The sequence below is a fragment of the Macaca mulatta genome, chromosome 11, assembly GCF_049350105.2.
Source record: "Macaca mulatta isolate MMU2019108-1 chromosome 11, T2T-MMU8v2.0, whole genome shotgun sequence".
NCBI classification, from domain to species: domain Eukaryota; kingdom Metazoa; phylum Chordata; class Mammalia; order Primates; family Cercopithecidae; genus Macaca; species Macaca mulatta.
The window spans coordinates 82,740,904-82,763,872 of record NC_133416.1 but is presented as its reverse complement, the minus strand read 5'-3'; the positions used below and the strand labels follow the sequence as shown (position 1 = coordinate 82,763,872).

Sequence of the window (22,969 nt, the reverse complement as noted above, 5' to 3'; positions counted from 1 at the left end):
ATAATATGGAAGGTAGGAGGCAGGAATGTGCATTTTAACATTTGAAGGCTGTCATCCTTAAACTCCTGTGAGTAGTCCCGAAAAATAAAGTGGAATGCAAATATATGTACCATTTATGGTTTATTAAGCTAAAAAGAATACTTTTGAACATTTAATATATATTTTAAGTAAAAAAAAAAAAGCTGTTGTTGTGAATCTTACATCAATGAAGGGTATTTTGCAATTAAAGAACTGTAATATTTTAACAATAGTGAGCTTACAAGTCTTAAAAAAGAAGGATGACTGATATGGCTATGACCCATATACATGCTCTAAACTAAGCCACCCTAGTCAACACTAGCATGAGGTCCAAGGTGCAGCCTGTGGTTAGGAACTGGGAAAACAGTTCATTTGTTTGAGGATGTGGTCAAAGTCACCTAAGTTTTGCCAAATTTTTAAACATTGCTTAGGAAAAAACTTCATAGTGAGAACAGAGTAGGATAAATGTAATCACTCAGGCAACTGCTTGGCAGAGTAAGTATGGGTAAAATGCTCTCAACCAGGATGATTTTACACCTCAGAAGACATTTTTGGTTGTCACACTGGTGTGAAGGAGAGAGGAGATACTGGTAGCCAGAAATACTGCTAAACATCTTTCAATGCACAAAAGAAGCCCCAACAACAAAGAATTACCTGGTCCAAAATGTCAGTGGTGTCAAGGTTGAAAATCTCTATTCTTGAGAATAACCTTCTGTAACCACCAGATTTTCAGGGTGATTCTGGACAAAGAAATAGAAAAGAAGCCCAAGAGTACAATGTCTGTTTTCTTTCAACAACAGAACAAAGCCATCGGTTAGAAGAATACAGTAGAGAAGAACCAAAGTCCTGACCATTATGCCTAAAACATTCTTTTGTCTCATAAACTGAAAAAGTCTCAGATTGGCCAGTGATATTCACAAAAGGGCAACATGTCAGTTTGAAAACTGAGATTCATTAAAGAAAATTCAGCAGGAGACAGATGAGACAAAAACAACAACAAAATGATGAAATGTCAAAAAGAGAGAGGATGGAAAGCCATGATAGAAACAGCAAAAATTACAATAAAGACATAAGTAGCTGCTTTGCTTATATAGAATAACGTGTACACTAAGGGCTCAAAATAGAAATGAAACAACAGCGTGAATAACAGCTACTGTCATATTCTATATTACTTAATTTAATCCTGACAATATCACTATTGGATGGATACCAATGTGCCTGTTTTCAAAATGAGAAAACTAAGATATTGAAACTGAACCCCTTCCTTAAATCATATACAAAAATCAATTCAAGATAAAGACCTAAGTGTAAAACCTAAAACTGTAAAAACTCTGAAAGATAACCTAGGAAATGCCATTCTGAACATAGGCTCTGCAAAGACTTTTTGACAAAAACGCCAAAAGCAATTGCAACAAAAACAAAAATTGACAAGTGGGACCCAATTAAACTAAAGAGCTTCTCCACAGCAAAAGAAACTATCAACAGGGTAAACAGACAACCTACAGATTGGGAGAATATATTTGCAAACTATGCATCCAACAAACGTCTAATATCCAGAATCTATAAGGAACTTAAACAAATAAACAAACAAAAAACAACTCCATTAAAAAATGTGCAAAAGACATGAACAGACACTTTTCCTTTGTGGTGTTGTTTAAACATTTTTTTTAACTCTTATTTTAGGTTTGAGAGTGCATGTGCAGGTTTGTTATGTAGGTAAACTCATGTCACAGGGGTTTGTTGTACATATTACTTCATCATCCAGGTACTAAGCTTAGTAACCTATAGTTTATTTGTCTGCTAGTCTCCTTCCTCTCTTTCTCCACCCTCAAATAGGCCCCAATGTCTGTTGTTCCTTTCTTTGTTTTCATGAATTCTCATCATTTAGCTCCCACTTGTACGTGAGAACATGCGGTATTTGGTTTTCTGTTTCTGCATTAGTTTACTAAAGGTAATGGCCTCCACCTCCATCCATGTTCCCAAAATAAACATGATCTTGTTCATTTTTATGGCTATACAGGGTTTTGTGGTATATATGTACCACATTTTCTTTATCCAGTCTATCACTGATGGGCATTTAGGTTGATTCTGTGCCTCTGCTATTGTGAATAGTGCTGCACTTAACATGGGTGTACATGTATCTTTATGGCAAAACAACTTATATTCCTCTGAGTATATACCCAGTAATGAGATTGTTGGACCAAATGGTAGTTCTGTTTTTAGCTCTTTGAGAAATCACCATACTGCTTTCCACAATGGTTGAACTAATTTACACTCCCACCAATGGTATATAAGTGGCACTTTTCAAAAGAAGACATATATGTGGCTAACAAACATAAAAAAAAAAAAAGCTTAAAATCTCTAATAATTAGAGAAGTGCAAATCAAAACCACAATGAGATACCATCTCATACCAACCAGAATGGCTATTATTAAAAAGTCAAAAAATAACAGTTGCTGCGAAGGTGTTAGAGAAAAGAGAACACGTATACACCGCTTGTGGGAATGTAAATTAGTTTAACCATTGTGGAAAGCAGTGTGGCAATTTCTCAAAGAACTTAAATCAGAACTAGCATTTGACCCAGCAATCCCATTACTGGGTATGTATCCAAAGGAATATAAATCATTCTACCGTAAAGATACATGCACACATAAATTCATTGCAGCACTAATCACAATAGCAAAGACATATAAATACTCATCAATAGTAGACTGAATAAAGAGAATGTGATATATATATATGTATACACACACACACACACACACACACACACACACCATGGAATACTACACAGTCATAAAAAAGAATGAGATCATGTCCTTTGCAGCAACATGGATGGAGCTGGAGGCCATAGTCCTAAGCAAATGGATGCAGGAACAGAAAATCAAATACTACATGTTCTCACTTATAAGTAAGAAGAAGGGAGAAACAGACACTACTTGAAGGTGGAGGAAGGGAGGAGGGAGAGGATAAAAAAAAATCTACCTATTATCCTTGGAAGCAGTGGCAGTGAGGTGAGTTGAGAATCCAGTGCTTCAGCAACTAACAGCCACGATGGCAGTGTGAGTGGTGTGTATCACATAGCAGTAGGGCGCAGCTTTGTGTCCTAAGCAGATATTCCTCTCAGGGCCTTGTCCATGTTCTCTGCTGGGTAGGCCCCCATTTCCATTCAATTTTTAAAGGTTGATTCTCCAGCATTTTTATCATATCAATAAAATTCTCCTATTTTTCCAATAACTTATTTTCATCTTAAATTAGCTAGGATCAGCTTCAGTGGCTTGCAAGCAAGAGGGCTGATCGCTTCAGTACTGGAAGGGGAAGATCGGATAACTCTTCTGAGTTATACATGGGGTTGGAATTTGAAATAAAATGTGAACAACTATCTCACCTCTCCCATTTCAGGGGATTGCCGCTCTGACGATGAGGTGTTGTTTTCAAGCCAGTGACCTTGGGATGAGGAGGAGAAAGGCAATGGAGAGGGAAATGACAGAAGCCTGGATAATACTTATCTGGCATTCAGTGGATTTACATTTCCTTAAAGTAAAATATTTGAACTTTGTCTTTTAAAATGTTATGTTACGCCCCTTCCCCCACCCCATGCATTCTTCCCCAGATTCTTCTCAAGTCCTCTTCCTTCCTGTCATCCTTGTCTCAGCTCAAATGCCCCTTCTTCAGAGATGGCCTCTCTGACCACCTAAAGTGGTCTCTCATGTTCCTATATCTCACAAATCCCATTTTATTTTCTCAATAGCACTGACCCTCCCAGATCTATTTGATTATTGTTTATGTGTTTAAATCCCCCAGTCCTGTACCCAGTCCTTTCTCCAACTGTATCCCCAATGCCTCAAACAGACCTAGCATAAAGTGAATATATTTTGGATAAATGAGGCAGTGGATGAAGCCCCAACTTCTTAGCCTTTTATATACTTTTTATACTTTCAGAATCGCTGAAATTCCTGTGTGTTTATATTCTTGCCATGTGGAGATTAGTGGGTGGGGGAGGAGGATGGACTATTTATTTAGTTGGACAATAATCCACAATTTCTAAAGGGAGAGTTTTAAAAATTAAAGGAATATCTTATCATCTATAAATTTAATTCTCTTTTATTAATATCAAGGTATTATCAAGGAACTTTTGAAAGAAGTTGAACTGTACAGAAAACCTAGTATATGACACTGGTCCCTTTCTTGCAAACATACTTTAATTTGATGCAATAAAATATCTTCATGTAAGTAATATAAAAATTGTTTTCTGAGCATATACTGAATATCATGCACTATGTCTGTTGCTGGAGAAATCACTGTGAATAAGGTAAAACTGTCTTTGCCCTCAGGGTGCTAAAAATTTTGTGAAGGATCCAGATAAGGAAACTCTTCAAAACACATGTGATAATTGATATGACAGATCAATTCAGAGTGCCATGGGAATATACAAGAGTGGTGCTTACCCCAGGCTGGAATGGAAGGTGGGTGATAGGCAGGCAGGCCTAAGCTGAGATCTCCTGGTGAGTTAGCTGCAAGCAGGGGGGATCATACAAGGGAGTCAGCAGGTGTAAAAAGGAATCACATGAAGAGGTCAGGCTGGACCAGCACATGCTGACCACATCACACACACAGAACCAAGATCAGTTCACTGATCCTGAACTCCAGGTGTCAGACACAGCCTGTTTCCTCCAGTTGAGTTCCTTCTACCATGATTCCAACCCTTGTGTGTATATATCCTCTCAATCAATGCACAACCTACATATCACTTCTTCCAGGAAACCATTCCTGATCTTTCAGACATAAGAAACTTCTTTCTCCTTTGAACCCCTGTTGTTTATTGGTTTACTTAGAGACTGTCTCAGATGGCCATGCAGGTTGTGCACTGCACAACTTACCCAAGCATGTGTGGCAGCTAGCTCTACCTACACACGGGTACTTATTCACACATCGTATCTTTCCTGCCAATCTTTAAGCAACTTGAGGGCAATTTCCATTGGCTTTTTCTGTATTTCCTTTTGTGCCAAAAACATTTCACTGGATCTGTTACCCAACTGTCTATATCAGTATGAATTTAGAATGTGAGTGATATATTAGTTCCGTGAGAAACATGAAGAAAACCTATATATATTTTGGAAAATGTGTGAGAATTTGTTAAAAGTGTATCGTTAATGGTATTTAGATGTAGTGGGAGTGAGAGACTAATCCTACTCTGCCCGAAGCTCAGTTCAGCTCCTTTCTTTTTAAATTTTGAAATTCACTTTGTGTTATCTCAAGACTATCTTATGACTTCAAAGGATTCACAAGAACTCAATCTGTTGAATTTACCATTGAGTAACTACGCATTGTTTTCTTCCTTTTCTTTTCTGTTCTTATTTTTAACAGCGCAACAGTCATTTGAACTGTACATCTGTTAACCAGAAGGCCAACCTGACTTCAACTTTTAACTGCTTTCCTAATAGCTCTATTGGAAAGCTCTTACATCTTACCACCATCTGGTGCCACTAGCCTCTGAAATCTTTTAGGCAGTCTGTGCTGAAGGGTGTGTGTGTGTGTTGAAAGACATATTCAGGGATTTTCTTTTCTTGAAATTACCTTCAGTGACTCAGAAAACTTTAGTTTGTATCTCCTATCTTTATTTTATTAAATTCAGTTAGACCATCAGGGTTATAACTGTTTTGGATGGTGTCTAAACTCCATAGAATTCTACATTTCCCTTCTGGTTTTTTTCACACACATACAGTTTCAAAAACAAAACCTCTTCTAACTCCCTTTATCTATCTTGGGGATTTGAGAGGCTCCAGGAAACATCCCCCTACCCTCCCACCCAATGATATCATTGTAGGGCTGGGAATTCCCACTTCTAATTAATCTTTGAGGTTGCATCCCTGAAGGCAACTGTGAAAACACAAATGTAATCTAAAAGCAGCATCATGTTAAGCCCTGAGAGCTTCAATTACTTCATTAAGGGGCACATGGCTGAGGAAACGAGAAGCAGCACAATTTATTACTGACGGAAAAAAGGCAAAGGAAGTGAGTGTTGCCAGATGGTCTCAATGAAGGCTCTGGACATAAAATAAAAATGTATAGAAAGGTATGTACACAATATTGGAACCTTGACAATTATCAACATTACATTTTACAGTTGGCAATCAATTATATAACACTTATCAACCTAAAATGTTTTTTCTTTTTTTTCCAAGTAGGTACATTTTTAAAAATTATCAAATTTTCTTTCTTACTGACTCGGAACTAAATCTGCTGCATTCATAGCGAGGTGGGCTACTCGGGATGCAATAAATCCCCTCTACGTCAGGAGTGCCCTGAAATTCAAACAATATGCAATTGATTTTACCACATTTGGAGAGGTGGTATCTGGGCTGAAAGGGAGAAAACTTATGGTAAGTGATAAATTATCAAGATGTGCTCTTACCTTAAGTATAGGGAACATCTTTTCCAAGGGAACAAATATCTAACACCCAGATTTGGATTTGGATTTTTTGAAAGTTTATTCATATATGTAAGTATAGAGACACTGTTTGATTAAATTTGAACTAAGATTTTACAGTGCGAAGAGCTGCTATATTTTCTGTCTTACTAAGAGTAGTGATTCACCAGATTTCTTAGAATTAGCCCAAATCAGAACATGACAAATGAATTTTCAATAGCAGAGCATGCTGTTTATTTGAAGGCTGTATGTATACATTCAGCCTTTCAGAAGTAAATGCTTTAGATTATTGAACTGCTAAGTAGATCTGCTTTTTAGAATAAAAACCTTAGTATCAATTTCTTTTCTCAAAATATTTTCAAAGGAAATTATTTATTCAACAAATCTTTTTCTTAAGTAGACATCTATGCACTGTAATGTGCCAGATACTGTTCTAGGTTCTAGATATGACACCTCAATATGGTACCTATTTATATAGTCAGAAAGATTATGCAAAGAAACAAAGGTGATGAATTAAATGAGAATTTTGACACTAAAGGTATTTAAGTCTTTTTGATAAAGTTACCCAATTGTCTTATATTTTATGAATATTGGAAAGATAATACTGATCTGAATTACGTGTTGGTAAAAGAGAAATATTCAGCTTAACCGTGCAGTTCTGTCCCACCTGGCTGCTGAACCACAGTAACATGAGTGGGGAACCATGTCTTGTCTAGCTACTCTGTACAGAGACATCCTTATTGAGATGCCAGTAAGAGTAATATCTAAACAGCAAATTGGTCTAGAAACGTGGCGCTGGCATAGAGAGTAAGTAAGACAGCCTTCTCCTTTAAAAATGTCTGTCCCTAAGGCATGTCAGATAGTGAAAGTAACATAATTTGCTTTAATTAGAAAAGTGAAATTTTATTAACTTTTTTTTCCTGGGTAGAAATACCAAATCTCCAGATCATTATAAGGCACTTGCCCAACCGAAGTGAAATGTAAATAAAATTGTGTTTCAACGACCTGGCTATCTGTGTTGTTTATAGTCGTGAGCATCTAGGGAATAAATAAATTTACAAAGTCCCCCAAAAAGGTGACATCTCATGGTGGGCATGGAGAGTGAAGAGAGATTTAAATAGAGAACTTAAAGGCCAATGTGATCTACTTCACATTTTAGCTGGGTTTGCCGTGAATTCATTCTGCCTACCCTTCAATCATTGAGCTGTTCTCAGAAATACTGAGTGTAGAGGAAACAAACTGTGAAATTTGGCTGGAAACACATGGTTGTGAAAGGGGAGTAGTAGCCAGAAAAATAGTTTGGTATCTTAACAGAAGGCTCTGACTGGCCAGTCAAGTTATTTGGACCTCATTCATTTTTTCATTCAATGAATACTTATTAAGGATTCATTATGTGTCAGGAGCTGTTTGGAGCAATGAAAACTCAGCATTAAACAAGACAAAGGGGTGGAGAGAAAAAATCAACAAGAAAATATCAGGTGGTGGTAAGAGCTATGAAGATAAAACAGTGGACAGTGATTGAGATCACAGGATTCATGGGGCTCATATGTGGTCAGGGAAGACCTCTCTGAGTGACATTTAGGCTGAGACTCTGATGACAAGAAGCAAGCATCCATAAGGAGTTCCAGGGAGAGGAAACAGGCTGTAAAGTGGGAAGTGGTTGTATGACTGGAGAATAATGATCAAGGGGGAAGGACAGTTGGAATGATGAGGTCAAGTGAGGTAGACAGCAGATCAGTTTACGGAAGGTCTCTTAGGCCATGGTAATGAGTTTGTGTGTTTCCCTAAATGCAATGGAAGGTTTTAATCAGGGATGTGATAGGATACGATCGACAGATTTTGTTTTAAAGTTCATTCTACTGCTGTATGTGAAAAATAGATTTGAGATGGGCAAGGCTAGAAGCAGGAAGACTAGTTTTTGGTAATTAACAAAAAGGATATTTTCATCGCTAAATGAGAGGTGCTGGTATCTTGGACAAGGAAGATAGGAAGTGGAGCAAAGAAACAGATTTTGGATATATTTTGAAGGCAGATCTGATAGGACTTGTTCATGAAGGTTAGAAGGGAAAGAGAGGAATTAAGAAAGACTCCTGAATTTTTGGTTAATGAAATGGGAGGAAGCAGGAGGAGACTGGGGTTGAGCAGATTTGATAGGAGTCCAGAGTTCTCTGGGTGATTGGGAGCCATTTAGGTTTTGTTTGTTTGACATTAAAGTGGAAAATGACATAATGAAAGTTGCACTTTCAGGAGATGACACCTATCTGTGAGATTATGTGTGGAAGGAGATCAGAGATGTAGTTCTAGTCTTAATTCTAACATTAGTTAACAATGTGACAGTGAAAGTTACTTTTTTTTTTTTTTTTTGCTCACTATCGTTCATGATTGTTTATTAAAGCTTTTTAAGTACCAGAAACTAGGCAAGGAGTTGTGAACAGCAAGATGAATGAGAAATTTCCTAGTGGAGGAGCTTGCGCTGAACCTGAAGTCATTAGCAAGAGCACATCTAACTCTAACACTGAGTATTATTGTTTACAGTCATGTTTCTGGCACAAGACCGAAGTACTATAGGATTAACAAAATTGGAATGCTTATTTCTGCCTGGGATTATTTTGAGTGGGCTAGGGAGAGGAAGGATTTATGCAGTCTACTTAAAGTTACCCCAGAATCCCTCTGTGTGTGTCGATATGGCTTGACTGTGTCCCCACCCAAATCTCATCTTGAATTGTAGCTCCCATAATTCCCACGTGTTGTGGGAGGGACCCGGTGAGACATAATTGAATCATGGTGGTGGTTTCCTCCATACTGTTCTCGTGGTAATGAATAAGTCTTACAAGATCTGATGATTTTACAAGGGGTTTCCCTTTTTGCTTGACTTTCATTGTCTCTCTTTGCCGGCCACCATGTAAGATGTCCTGTTGCTTTTCCTTTGTCTTCCACCATGATTGTGAGGCCTCTCGAGCCATGTGGAACTGGGAGTCAATGAAACCTCTTTTTCGTTATAAATTACCCATTCTCAGGTGTATCTTTATCAGCAGCTTGAAAATGGACTATTACAGATGTGGTCTATATATGCCTCACCATTCTCTGAATACATTTTTAATTTTCCCCATCTTCTTCTCCACAGTAACTGATAGTTTTTCTTGTTTGCTTTTTAGGTCTTCAACTATTACAGCGGGGGGCAAACATTACTACATAACTTATCAACAGAGGACACACTGTCATGCGTATGGATGTTAAGCCACTTTGTAGGCAGAGGAAATATTCAGAAGAAGGCCACAGGGCATGGTGAGAAACAGAGCATCTGATGTAAAAACTACTTTCAGTAAAGCCAACTTCATTTATTTCTGTGACTCATCAGTTTGTATTTTAAAAGGCCCAAAGCCTTGCCATCAAAGATCTGAAATCATTCATCTCTAGTCCAGAACCAAGCATAGTAAAGAATGGGTACTCAAGAAAGGTTTACTCTTTGTTTTGGGGAGTTGGCAATCCTTGTTTGCTATGGTGGCTGTTGTTGTTTAATTATGACACTAAGACTAAGATAACTGAATAGAAAGCCAAAATTAGAAGGGGTAATAGGAGAAAGCCATTAATCTTCAGCTTTTCCTGTCCTGAGAACTGTTAGGTCATTGTCTTTACTTTTCAGTCCTTCAAATTGTTACTCCTTTGTTGCAACAGATTCCTCAGGGCATAATCGAAAGCTGGCAGATGTCTGCTCCTCTTTGGATAGATGAGAAAGAGCAACCAGGCCAACCACAGGAGCACATTACAGGCAGAAGGGCTGCTGTAAACAAAGGCAAAGAGGTGCCTGCAGGTCCCACATGGAAGATGATGTTTTAAAGGAACCATTCCCACCTGACCTAGTTAGAAGGCTACATATTATCATTCATTATCCAATTCCATTTTCCATTTACCGTATTTACTTTTATTTCCCCAGAAACCCTTTATTTTCTGCCTAAATAGGAGACATGAGAGAGGAAGGCAGCAACTAAGGCAGATAAATCTGACAAAATAGTATCAGGATGAGGGTGAAAGGCAACATGCAACAATATTTCAGGTGTTTCGGTGTGGTTTTTAAATTATTATTATTCTTTTCTCTTGAATGTTTTTAGGTGTTTTAGTGCATATAAATTAGACTATTCTATGAAACTTGCAACAAAATTCTGACCAAAGAGAGTCTATCAGGGCACACTGCCAAAGGTTCTATGCCAGGGATCCCAATATCTCTCAAAATTGCCCTCAATGGTGTCAATGGAAGAAAGGTCTTATAGGGAAAGAGAAAACACAAAAATGGGGGCAATGGCTCCTCAGTGAATTGCTGATATTCCTATTTATTCTCTCTGTGAAATGGAGCAGAGACCACACCAAGAGCCAAAAAACCCAAATCTAGACTGGCCTCACGTCTCATAGCTGAGCTGAGAGTGGAACTGCTCACATGCAGGAAAGAATGCAGGAAGCAGGAACTATGCTGTGGTGTTGTCTTGCTTGGCCATCATGTCCCTGCTTTTGTAAGTGACTCTGGGCTCTTTTACTTTTTCTTCTCCATTCCTCAAGTAAATCAACTGAAGTAAGCATGATTTGTTTTTCCCTTCTTACCTGTTTTCAAAAGAAAGCACATCTTTAAAACTCTTGAAATGTTTATAAGGACTCCTTGTGCAATGAAGGGAAAATAAAAAAAATACAGATAAAGATATACATGTATCTTAAAATCACTTATAATCTCACTTCTCAAAAATAACTATTTAATACTATGAGTATTTGTAAGGAATTTCTGTCCTGAAGTCTTTCTTTCAAGGAAACAAGAAAAAAAAAAAAACTTATGTCTTTTCCAACATGAACATACACATGGAAGCATTAATGTATATATGCTCATCTATAAGCTGCTTTTCTCTCTTAGCAATATGTCAGTTAACGTTTTTCAGGCTGATTGTAAAATCTCAAAATAAATTTATAAGTGTTAAATTTGAGCTTTTCTCAAAAATTTTCCAGATGGTTCTGAGAGTTTCTTGGGGCATCTCATATGAACTCTAAAAACAATCTTCTCTGCTGTTTTCCTTTGTCTCCTTCATTGCTGTATCCTATTCCTATTAACAGCCCAAGTGTGGCTATGTCTTCCTCTCCTCCCCTTTTCCAGCAACAGGATCTTTGCTGCTGGTGGTGGCATCTGATGTCTGGAAAAATGTTCCTGATGCTTAGTGCCCAAGATATAGTGGCCACCCCTTATCTGCAGAGGATACATTCCAAGACCCCCCAGTGGATGCCTGAAATCTTGGATAGGACAGAACCCAATTGCCATCCACTGGAATACATTTCTGTTCATGGCTTCCACCTACAAATTTAATGCCTTTTTCATCTTAACTAAGCCCTTATCATACACTGTGATAAATTTTTGTGGTTTGAGGTACATCAGCAAAACTAGTACAAATTTCTTTTTCCTTCTTTACAATATCCTGTATAGAAGATTTGTTCTTACTATAGATCTTAGCAACCTCTGCATTTGATTTTGTTTCTTTCCTCATTAAGTCGAGAACTTTCACCTTTCCACTTAAAGGAAGCACTTTACAGCTTCTCGTTGGCCTATCTGAATTGCTAGCATCACAACTCTTGCACTTTGGGGCCATTATTAAGTAAAATAAGGGTTGCTTGAACATGAGCACTGCGATAATGCAATGGTTGATCTAATAACTGAGATGGTTACTAAGTGACTAATGGGCTGGTGGCATGTATAGCATGAAAACACTGGAAAAAGAGATGATTCACATCCCAAGCAGGATGGAGAACAGCACACAGTTTAAAATTTATGAGTTGCTTATTTTTGGAAGTTTTCCATTTAACATTTTTAGACTGTTTTTGACCATGAATAATAGAAAGCACCAAAAGCTAAACTTGAATCAGTGGGGACTAGTGTATATATATCTGCACTAAATGCCATGTCCTCCTCTTATTAATGTCTTTGAAACTAACAGAGGAGTTGTTTTTTCACTCTTAAGGTACCTGATTTTTTTATCCTTTATTCTTCCTATTGAAGCTTCCCTTTCCCTAGTACTTGTGCATTCATCTGCTCATTCATTCAACAAATATATGAACGAGGTATTAGGAAAAAAGTAGACAGCAAGACAGACATGGTGCCTGGCCTCTTGGAACTGATAAAAGAAAAACTTCAGCTGAATTAAATTGAAAGGGGTTTAATTGAGCAATGAACAATTTGTGAATTGGGTGGCCTTCCCAGCCAGAGTAGGCTCAGGGACTCCAGCGCAGCCATGTGTGGAAGATTTATGGACAAAAAATGGAAAGTGGCATATAGAGAACAGAAGTGAGGTACAGAAACAGCTGGATTGGTTGCAGCTCGGCGTTTGCCTCATTTGAACATGGTTTGAACAGTTGGCTACATTTGATTGGCTAAAACTCAGTGATTGGCACAAGTGCGGGCTACAGTCTGTTTATACTTCCACTTATTATAGTTCATGATGTACAAAGAAACCCTTAGGTTGAACTTAAAATATGTAAGGAGGCAGCTTTAGGCTGAACTTAACAGAGCCTATAGTCAAGTAGAAGAAACAACCATTAGCTGGTAAACACATCAACAAATGTGTATTTTACTAGGAAGGAAGACTGAGGATGCTATATGGAAGAATAATAGAGAAAGCACTGATTAAATTGTGGACTCGAGGAGGCTGCTCTCAGGAAGTGAGTCCATGGGTGCTGGGAAAATGAAAACCTGAGAATCAAGTACCATCTTGTCTGAAAATCATTTCCACACTGGTGCTGTAGCCCATTTTCCTAGAGGTCACTTTATGGACCCAGCCTCTCCTCTTACAATGTGCTTTTCCTCCAAGATTCCTTGTCCTTTGATGAAAGAGTTCTGCAAGCTGTCCTCCCAAATCTAATTTCTCAGAATCCTCAAATAAACTCAGTTTACAAACACAGTTTCAAATCGATTCATTTTTATACAGCTTGATGTACAGTGATGGATAGAAATAGCTTTTCAATAAAGAAAATCTAATTATCCAGTCTAGAAGATACTTATAATCAAAGAAACTGCTTGACGAGATATCTATTAGAGTGTTGGTTTTGTTGTGTTTTGTTTTGTTTGAGACAGGACCTCACTCTGTTGCCCAGGCTGGAGTGCAGTGGCACAATCACAGCTCACTGCAGCCTCTACTTCCCAGGCTCAAGCAGTCCTGCCACCTCAGTCTCTCAGGTAGCGGGGACTACAGGCACGTGCCACCATACCCAGCTAATTTTTGTGTTTTTGGTAGAGACAGAGTTTTGCCATGTTGCCCAGGCTCTGTTAGAGTCCTTATACTACTCAATGTTACTATGTAATACAACGATCATATGATAGCTTTCATAACTGTAAAAGAATAATGGGTTAGAAAGAGAAATAATTTTTTTTCCTCAAATAGGTTTCCTTTTGTCCTTTGAATAATAGAGTTTTTCACACGAGGAACAGAGGAAGACAGAGAAAGACGGAGGGAGGGAGGGAGAGAAATCACAAAGCCTGCTCCCTGAGAGAGAGACAGAGAGAGAGAGAGAGAGCACTAAATGGTTATAGCATTTTAAGTACCAAGGTTCTTAGTGCTCCTCAGCTTTTTCTGGCTTAATGACCTAATATGAATGAGATAAAGTTATACTCCACTACCTTTGATTTATAGAGTTAGGCAAATGTCTCCTGCTCCATTTTTTTCAGCAATTTCATTTTTCTTTAATGACTTTTCTCTCTCCTCTCCTTCTCTATACACAGACCGGGTGACAGGGGCTGATAATGGGTAATGAGTTGTTTCATAATAGAAGTTTATGATAACGTTAACCTCATAAAGACTTCCCCCATTCACAGGAGCCATTTATGTAAATATATGAAGAAATTATAGGTCTGCCATGTCTTAGGAGAACAGCACCTGGAAGTCTGGCATTTTAAAACAGCTGTTGAGCTCCTGAGCATAACTTCCGTGCAGAAATGAAAAGATACGCATACACAGCTCAGTGAGTTGTCAGTGGCATGTCGTGAATTAAAGCATCACTCAAGAAGCTGTTTCTATGCTCATTACTAAATCTGCAATTTTTTTTTTTTACTGTGGCACTTCATTATATTAAAACATCAAGCTACCTCCAAAAAAATCTTATAAAACTATTTTTTTCTGTAATCCCAGCTACTGGGGAGGCTGAGGCAAGAGAATCGCTTGAATCCAGGAGGTGGAGGTGAAACTATTTTTTTTCCTTAAACTACTTGAGATATAATTTCCTGTTTCTTGGGAGGCAATTCTTGTAGTTTAAGTTACCTAAAATGTCACCTTGTTGTATGATTGGATTGTTCTGCACTGGTGAATTTTTCATGTGCTTTCCCAGGTTTGATCCTGCAGTGGTCAGTGGAGTGAGAAGCCAAAAAAGAGGCAAGGGGCTGGGGTGCAGAAGAGGGTGATGTAATTACCTGTACCAACCCTGAAGCAGCCCCTTCAATTCTAGACGCTGTCAGGTGGAGATGCTGTCAAAGTTTATATTCCTTCAGCTGGACAAGATGTTGAAGATACACTTGCTTCAAGAACACCCTCATATCCTTGCCAGAATAGCACGTTCTTTTCCCTGTTACCCTGAAAGTATAAGTCTGTATTTAAGGCAACAATTATGTGAACTGTCAGTCTTTCATCAACAAGAGAGATGATATTGAGACTCATTGTGGTAATATCACTATTCCGGCATATGTAAAACCTTGTGAAAAAGACTACTTACTGCTCAAACAAAATTTTGCCTTTCACAAAAAAAGTCCTCTGATTGTTCAATCAGTTGGTATTGTGGAAACCTGGAACTTCATTGTGAAATGCAGTATTCCGAAATGGACTTAAAATTGACCATTTTGCAGACATAATGGCAAGTGTATATCATCAGAAATAATAATAGCTATACCATGTATTGATCGTTTATTCTCTGCCACACAATCATGCCATCTATGTGATCTTTCTTAATCCTTACGACAACCTGTGAGTAAGGAACTGTTATTATGCTTGTATCATAGATGGAAAAGCTGAGGTTAGAAAGGTGAAGTAACGTGTTCAATTTCATGTGCCTAGAAAGTGGTGGAGCCAGGATGTGACCTCTGTTCTGTCTGATCACAAAGCTCATGCCCTAACCACTAACTTCAACCTCACAGAATTAACATTAAATGACAGAGTTTGGAAAATGATTTGGTTGGCTCAAAAGTGAAAATGTTGCTGAAGTAAGAATATAGTAGAATTTTCTTTCAGAAACTTTCAGAAAGTATTCATACTTGCTATAAACTGAATGCTTGTGTTTCCCCCAAATTTATATGTTGCAACTTAATTCCCAGTATAATGGCATTTGTGGGCGAGGCTTTTGGGAGTTCATGGTGGGGAGCCTCATTGAATGGGATCAGTGTCATTATAAAAGAGACTTCAAGGAGTTTCTTCACCCCTTCCACCAGGTGAGGACACAGCAAGAAGACAGCTGTGTCTACAAACCAGGAAGCAGGCCCTCACCAGACACCCAGTCTGCCCGTGCCTTGATCTTGAACTTTCCAGCCTCCTGAACTGTGAAAAATAAGTGTCTGTTGTTTAAGCCACCTGGTCTATGACATTTTTTGTTATAGCAGCCCAAACAGACTAAGACAACGCTCATTAACTTTCTGCCTGATGTACATCCATTAGCTAGAAAATAAATATTTATTTTGCCAGTTTTTGAAAAAGCCAATACTGCATGATTCTCAACCTGGGAAAATTAAGTGGCTTGAGATGAATGAGAATCCAGGTCATCTTTAAAATGCCTCAGCACTTTTTGGCTATTTTTAAGTTAAGATATTTTTGTATGAATCCAATAATATAACAAGAATATATTCAATAGCCATAAGCGCTGAAAAATCTCACAGTGGTTCTAGGAGGAAACTTCTGTTATTACTACAATTTTATGTGCTAAAGAACAGGCATATTAAAATACTTTAGTACCAATTATAAAATAATGGCAAACATCTATTAAGCACTTAATATGTGCCAGATACTCAATATGTGCCAGACATTCATTTTTTTCACATAGTAACTCTAAGAACTAGATACTTCCATGTTACAGATGATAAATTTGAGATAGAAAGTCACATAACTTCCCCTAGCTCATACAAAGTATCAGAGTCATGATGAAAGCCAGGCATCACATAGAACCTCTATAGTCTACACTCCTGATCACTCTGTAACATGGCCTCTTCTTCTATATAGGCTTCTGTATTTACATATTAAACACACCATATGTTGCTATTATGTTTAAATTGCATATTACATTTATTTTCTGCAGTCACTTTCCGTGGTGACTAAAATTCATAATGGTGGCTATGGCTCAAATTTCTCCTTTTTTCTTTTTCTTTTTCTTTTTCTTTTTTTTTTTCCAGATAAAGTCTCACTCTGTTGCCCAGGCTGGAGTACAGTGGTGCCATCTCAGCTTACTGCAACCTCCGCCTCACAGGTTCAAGTGATCCTCATGCCTCAGCAACCCAAATAGCTGGGATTATAGGCATGAGCCACCAGGCCTGGCTAATTTTTGTATTTTTAGTAGACACAGGATTTTCCCATATTGGCCAGGCTGGTCTCAAATTCCAAACCTCAAGTGATCTGCCCGCCTCAGCCTCCCAAAGTGTTGAGATTACAGGTGTGAGCCACCACGCCCAGTTCAAATTTCTATAATTATCTGATTTGTTCAGTAGCATTTTTGGTTTTTATTTCTTCCAGGACAGAATTATTATGATATTACACTTTTTCAGTCATTGATTAATTTATCCAGTGTGTACTGCCTGTGCTAGCTGTAACACACTCTACTAGACCTTTGAGGGAGTTACAAAGATTATTACTGCTTTCGGCAACCCACGACTTGAGGGAGAAGGCAGTGTGATGGAGTAAGGCACAGCTAGCTTGATGGCAGTACAAGATAAAGTGAGACGGGAACATAGGTGAGAATTAAGCATTTAGAAGTTGAAAGATGGGATTCATTTGGATCAGGATAGGGGTCAGGAAAGACTTGTGAAGGGGATGCCATCGAGGATGTTCTCAGGGATGAATCTTTGCTATCAGGAATGTTACATTTGGAAGGGATCTCAGAGACACCGCACTTAATTCTCTCATCATAAAGGAGAGAATGCTGAGAACCAGAAGCGTCGAGTGATTTCCCAAGGTCACACTCTCCCATCTGTAACCTCTACTTCAATTTCAAACCCAAACGCTTGATTAATGCTTTTTAAGAACAGTTTTGACAGATTTGTCCTGATTTTAGTACTAGTTACCTGACTCACATCTTAAGGATACTCTTGAGAACCAAATAAATTAAAATAAGATGTAGTAATTGTTAAAAATCATTAAGGAAAAGTAATGCTGACTAGTCAACTCTAATGGAGAGTCTGACAGATTTACTGCCAAGTCAGGCTTGGAAGAGAAGAGGAAGTAGCAGATGGAGTTTTATGCTAGTAATGACAGCAGGTGGGAAAAAGGTAATAGCAAACAGATGGGCCCCATAGTATATAAAGACCACCAACATCTCATTTTCTAGTGCTTTGTTCCCAAATAGTAGTGAGATTCAATTCAGTTCTTGTAAAAATCTTACTAAACACAAACTCACTATTAGGTATAATGTTAGGTATCACAGAGGGACAGTTTAAAAATAAAACTATCACTGTACTGAGGCTTAAGAAAAGTAGGAAATATAACACAAGTACAAAAAAAAATGTAATACAAAAGAGCGTGAATAAATGCTACAAAAGAAACACAAAGTGTAGGATGAACTGGTCTGCAAGGGTAAAGGAGTCAGAAAGCAAAAGAAAATGTTCAAGTTAAAGAAAAGCTCAGAAGCAGGTAAATGCCAGAGAGGATTTGCTTAATTGTGAATGGCACAACACTGCTAGAGACAAGCAAACATGTGTCATGGAAGAGCAGAATAATTAGGTGGTACAGACCCCTAAACATCACTGTCTAACTTGGAACAAGACACTTAAACCCTCTCACCTTCCATTTCTTTATTTCTAAAATGAGATCGTTTCTATAACCCTTTCCAGGTTTAGGAGTTAGTAATCTCTAATATAGAATCTCCTTAAATTTCTTAGACTAATATTTCCCTAAGTATGAGGTGTGTGATCCCAGTGAAATGGCTATTTTAAAGAGTACATATGTAATATTTGTGTCAGTAATTACATAATTTTTAGTAAGGTTGGCTTCTATTTAAAACAAATGATAGTGATTTTCATTTTTGTAGTGTTAGAAGTTTTCTTTAAATTTTTAAAGTGAAAAATATGTATCAAGTTATAGAAAAAATTTAACTATTTCCACTGATATTTTCAATTCATACATGTTTTCTGTGCATACTATAACATAGCTGTGCTTGTTTTGCTATCATTGATTGATTCATTCACTGAACAAATACTTACAGAGTACCAACTGTGTGTCCTGCTCTAGGCAGCATTGACAACCTGGTAAACAAAACAAACAAAATCTTTGCCCTGCGGAACCGACATTCTTGTAAAGTGAGATTGACAATAACAATAGACATGACAAATAAGTAAATTATATAGGGTCTTAGTAGGTGATCAGTGCTAGAAAAAAATAGAGCAAGACAGGAGGACTAGGAGGGCCAAGAGGTATGTGATCGATGAGATGGCCAAGTAGTCTCTTTAGGGAGGAACCATTTTATCAAAAATTTCAAAGAGAGAAGGGAATGAGCCACGTGAATATTTTAGGTGAAGAATAATATTACACTTTACTTACCACTGAGTGAAACTGATGTTCCTACATCCTGGGCTCACATATGCCCATTGTTATTAGGGGAGAAACATATTAGAACAAAGCTTACATTCATAGTGACATCACTATGCCAGGTATATTCCAATTTGAGACACAATTTGAAATGCTAGAGGGACACCTTATGGGGAAACCCAACAAGCCAGTGGATATATGGAGGCGATATTTGGAATTTGAAGTAGATTTTGGAGTCATTTTTATATCTTTTATATTTAAAGCTGTGATAGTGCCAAGAAAAAGAGGTAAAACAGAACCTTAGCAACCTGTTACTTCTGTAAGGGATGGGAGGGGGGACAGAGATGGAAGAAACTAACTTGTATTATGTGCCAGGCCCCAAGCTAGCAAAGCAGTTTGCATACACTATGCATTGATTGCACAAGAGGTAGGCAATGAATATGTAATAAACATGTTTATTTTTCAAGGAGCTTTCCAGGAGAGGTGAGAGAAGATAGTGGGGGGGCAAATCTGTGGTCTCTAAAGTAAGAGAAGCTGGATGTAATGGCTCATGTCTGTAATCTAGCATTTTAGGAGGCCGAGGCAGGAGGGTAGCTTGAGCCGAGGAATTTGCCAGCCTGGGCAACATAAGGATTCCCCCGTCTCTACAAATAATAATAAGAATAAAAAAACGTTAGCGTGGCATGGTGGCATTCACCTGCAGGCCTTGGGAAGCTTAGGTGGGAGAATCACTTAAGCTCAGGTGTTTGAGGCTGCAGTGAGCTATGATGATGCCACTACACTCTAGCCCAGGTGACAAAGCAAGACCCTGTCTCTAAAAAAATAGTAATAATAAATTAAAGTGAGAAAGACCTAGGTCCAAATATTCATAGTGGAGCTTTAGGCAACTGACTTACTTCTCTGAGCTGACTTCTTCCTCTAGACCACAAGGCCAATGACAGTAACTGCATCACTGGGTTGTTGTGAGGCAACGTATGTCAAATCTCCTGCTACATAGTAAGACCTCAGTAAATGCTGGCTATTCATTTAAAGTAAAATAAAACGATAATATGGTAGCTTACAATAACAAATGAACTGATTTTTATGGCTATGTTATTTTAAAGCCGTGAGATATTTGAGCATTTTTATTTTTATACTAGCAATGAAGAAAAAATTCAGTTAAACAAGAACTTTCAGAATTAACAAGTTTTTCTTACTTTTTGCAATTATTAAAAAATTCAAATGGGATCAGTCCTATTTTATTTTTAAAATTTGGTTGGTTTTACTCTCTCTCTTTAAAAATTGAAGATCCCTTTAGATTTTGGCTGTTCTCTGCAGAAAAATACATATAAATATACTAAAAAAATTTTCCAAAATTTGGAAATAAAGCAAAATGACAACTGTGGTATTCCCAAGTTTTGCTTGAGCAGTGTCCAGTAAGCCTGAGGAAGGTTCATCTGATTCTTGAAATATAGCTTTGCCTGATGACTGTTTACTATTGATTAGAGTTCAAATTATAAAATTCCAAGTTAACTTGTAGACATTTCAACAGATGACAATGATTTTTGTCCAAATGAGATGCCAATGATTTCTCTCTAAAAGGGAGATAATACTAAAATTTATGTTTTGATTGTCATGTAGTACATTAGCCAGTTTTGAATCTAATTTAGCAATCATATTCCCGCATTCTTTCTTACACTTTCATTAGTCTCTTTTATCCTTCTTTGAACTATTTTTGACATCCCGCTGGATCCTCATTAATAACTTAAGTAAATCTTTGCCATACTATGCTTACTATGAATTTCTATGAGAGTTACAGTTGTAACTTTTTTTTTTTTTTTTTTGAGATGGAGTCTCGTTCTGTCGCCAAGCTGGAGTGCAGTGGCGCAATCTTGGCTCACTGCAATCTCCGGCTCCCCTGTTCAAGTGATTCTCTTGCCTCAGTCTCCCAAGTAACTGGGATTACAGGTGCATGCCACCATGCCCAACTAATTTTGGTATTTTTAGTAGAGACGGGGTTTCACTGTGTTGGCCAGGATGGTCTTGATCTTCTGGCCTCACGATCTGCCCACCTTTATTGTTGTTTGAGAGGGAGTGTCGCTATGTTGCCCAAGCTGGAGTGCAGTGGCGTGATCTCAGCTCACTACAACCTCCACCTCCTGGGTTCAAGCTATTCTCCTGCCTCAGTCTCCCGGGTAACTGCGATTACAGGAGCACACCACCATGCCCAGTTAATTTTTGTATTTTTAGTAGAGACAGGGTTTTACCATGTTGGGCAGGCTGGTCTGGAATTCCTGATCTCAAGTAATCCACCCGCCTCAGCCTGCCAAAGTGCAAGGATTACAGGTATGAGCCACAGCACCTGGTCATACACTTATAACTTTATACTTTAACATACAATGTATCAGGGTTTAAGCAAAACCATATATACTTATTTGTTTATACAGTTATTAAAATATATATTTATAGTATATTTTTAGTATATTTAACATATAAATAAATATTATAAGTGTATATATCACATATAATATGCATATATTTATATATAATGTATGTAAATATATATTTATATATAATATGTAAGTAAATACTTATATATTACATATAAATATATATTTACCTATATATATTTATATAATTAAGAAATATATTTTTCAATTTTCAATTTATTAATTTACAGTTAAGAAATATATATTTCTTAATTGTAGTGATTTGTCCTTACAGTGCTGTGAAAACTGGTGAGGAGGTCTGAGTTTGGATATAAAGCTGTAGTTTCTGGCCTGGTGCTGGCACCTGAAGTCCACAGACAGTTGGGCAAAGAAGATGGATGGGAAGCAGAAGAAGCAAAGACAAGTTGAATGAAGGAGAAACTGGTGCCTTCCGTCATGGAGCTAAATATGCATCTGGTCGAGGATTCAGGGAAGTTGATCCAGCAGGAGGATCTGGCAGGAGCCCAGCTGCTGCCCCTCACCAACAAGGTGAGCTTGCAGATAAGTGACAACATGCATGAGGTCCAGCAGTGCCTGGAGCCCTGCATCTGTCTTCCAAGCATAAAAAAACTAGATGGCTACTGCTTTACTTCCACTTTCTACATCTTATGCAAAATGTCTCTTGAGGACCACACTGTCCAAGAAATCTGCAGAAAAGACATACGGAAGACATAGTTCTAAGCCAAGTTGATACAATAGACATCTATCACACACTATTTATCATAAGATTTGGTGAGGGATGGGGGGTTCACAGATGCTCTAAACCCCACTGATAGATAGCCTAGGGGTTTATGAGCCTTGGGGTTATTAAAAATCTCTCTTCTAGTGTTCATGATAATAGGAATGGTATCAATGACTCAATTAAGAAAACGCTGCCTTCTGAATTTAGGCTTATCTGTGTCAATGAGTTTTAATAGCTGGAAAAATTTGTATTTTAGTTACCTTTCTAATTTTCTCTTTACTTGAGAGCCTGTCAGTCTTCTCAGTACTAAGGAGTCAGTCTGTCAGTACTAAGGAGTCACATTCTCTACAATGCATTTTTTAAATGTAAGTTTTATTTCCTAATTTTTCAAGCAAATGCACATATTATTAAAAATGTATATGTCACTGACTTTAGTCATAATTAAATAAAATAAATGAGTGTTTTTTCTTTGAAATCAAATGTATCAGGTAATTTTAAGCCATGGAATTGTGTTAAAGTTATTGCCATTTATTTTGAATTTTTAAACTTATTGAGTACTGGATCCTCCTTTATTCTTACTCTAGCTTTTCAGTTTTGCCCTTAAGAATCTTTTGAGTTAATAGAAAACCTTTCAGTTAGATTG

General features: G+C 37.7%; 1 protein-coding gene across 3 annotated transcripts in view; it reads left to right on the top strand.

Moving 5' to 3' along the window:
• Window positions 1-22,969, top strand: part of KRR1 (KRR1 small subunit processome component homolog) — a 286,342-nt gene that overhangs the window by 190,639 nt on the left and 72,734 nt on the right. For 2 of the 3 annotated variants that reach the window (XM_077953079.1, XM_077953077.1), the window contains one exon: window positions 21,880-22,133. The gene's annotated coding sequence lies outside the window, so the exon portion shown is untranslated. Of the gene's footprint in view, window positions 1-4,001; window positions 6,095-6,203; window positions 6,402-9,603; window positions 9,734-21,879; window positions 22,134-22,969 lie in introns of those variants that run through there. The other variant, XM_077953078.1, reaches the window with a different exon arrangement.